Genomic DNA, 1,952 nt, shown 5'->3' on the forward strand with positions numbered 1-1,952 from the left:
CTAAATAGGTATATCTATTATCAACGACGAAAACATATACCTACCTACGGGTTTCACACATAGGTATATTAGTTAAATATAGGTATAGAACCTCCGAAATTATTTCAGTAAAAATAATAAGAATAATAATAATAAATAAAAGGCAGAAAAAAATATAAAGAGAAAGGGAGGGGTGGGGGTGTGGGCTTTTTCTCCCTCACCAGTCAGTATTATCTCCCTCAGGAGGGATCGTATTATGAAAAGCGGAACATACGTTTCAATTAGTCTTGCACATAGCTCCAATATGCTTTCCCTTCCCCCTTTGAAAAAAGCGGGAAATCCCCCCCTCCCAGTTATGATACTGAACGGGAAATGTTCATAAAGGTCTTGAAAATACAAGTGAAGATTTTGATATTGAAAAGAAGAAAAACAATACTTTCATTACTAGTATAGCTCGCTATACTGTAGTAATAGAAAGTAAAAAGTAAACTTAGTGGGACCTAACCAAATTCGAATTTTTAGAGAGTAGCAGGTAGAGCCCCTTCCCTTGAAAGTACTACGTTGTGGTTTGATTCCCACCCGGGGCGAACATTATCCTTAACAGATAAGATTCGTTCTCGGAACGGCTGGCTTTCTCCTATTCTCCTCTCTTGAAGTTCGGGACGATAAGACCTCCGTTCTTACAGTTCCAACGAACTTCTTCGACAAGGGCTACACAATAAAGTGGCTCAATGGATTTTTGATCCACAGCAAAAAAAAAAAAATAATAATAAATAAATAAATAAAAATAAAAAATAAAATTAAAAAAAGTCTATAGGTAGGTACCTACATAAGTTCAGATTTATCACAAATATGGTATTCATATTTCACGCTTCACGAAACGACTAATCAGCCTTTTCAATGGCAAAAAAATACTAAACAGCCCCCGCAAACATGCGTGCGTAATGGAGTCTCTGGGGCATTGTGAATAATAAAGAGGAAAACCATGTCTATTAATGAATAAAAAAGAAAAACATGTACAATTGAAAAGAAAAACATCAAGTCTCCATATTATGTTAGTGGTCGCACGCGTTTACTCACGTGTCCACATAGAAATGTGATATGAGACCAAGCTATCACCCCTTTTCATGAGTTTTCTTTTGGAGTTCTCAAGTTATGTTCATTATTTGCTGTGATAAACAGATTAGCAGGACAGGGTGAGATGGAAGTAGAGGCCATTCTAAAGCAGCCTGCAGCGTCACAGGATTTTCGTTTGGAAGCACATTACGTAGTACCGTACGCTTCAACCTAAACCTAAGTACAGGTTGGGATACGAAAAGGTCCAACTTTCAAATTTTTGAACCTCTTACAAGTGCCCTTTGATTTATTTTTAGTTTTTCGTCCTTTTCCTGCCATTTTCCCCAAACTATTTTATTTTATTTTTTTTGTAGCTTGTGGACACAGCACCTGTCAAAAGAAAAACAAGAAGGCAATAACTTCAGCTTTTGCAAAACCCAGTATATTCGTGTATTTTTTTTTTTTTTTTTTTTCGATCGTGATTTTTTTCGCTTTTGTTTTTTCCTGGATTCAATGAATAGTCAAGCAGTTTTTTGTTCTTTCCCGTTTTTTCTATTATTTTATTTTCCTTTTATATGCTTTAATTTATCTAGGGCGGGAGGATAGTCCAATTCTGTGGGAATTTTTTCATGTATTTTTTCTTCTCTTTTCCGACATTTTTCCTTATTAGTTGGAGGTGTATATTTTAAAAGCGTGAGAAAATGGGTAAGAAAAAATTGCCTTGATAATTTCCACTTGATAAATAGGGGAAAACTCTTTTAATTAAACATCCTACGGATACTCTGCCCCAGCGCAGCGGGGACTTGAGCCCAAGCCTAGAGAACCAACTTTTGGGGGCAACATTCACCAATGGATTTTTTTTTTTTTTTTTTAAACATAACCGATTTCCGATTTTTTTGGGGCTTCTTTTTTTTTTC

The sequence above is a fragment of the Diaphorina citri genome, unplaced genomic scaffold (genome assembly GCF_000475195.1).
Source record: "Diaphorina citri unplaced genomic scaffold, Diaci psyllid genome assembly version 1.1 scaffold251, whole genome shotgun sequence".
Taxonomy (NCBI): domain Eukaryota; kingdom Metazoa; phylum Arthropoda; class Insecta; order Hemiptera; family Psyllidae; genus Diaphorina; species Diaphorina citri.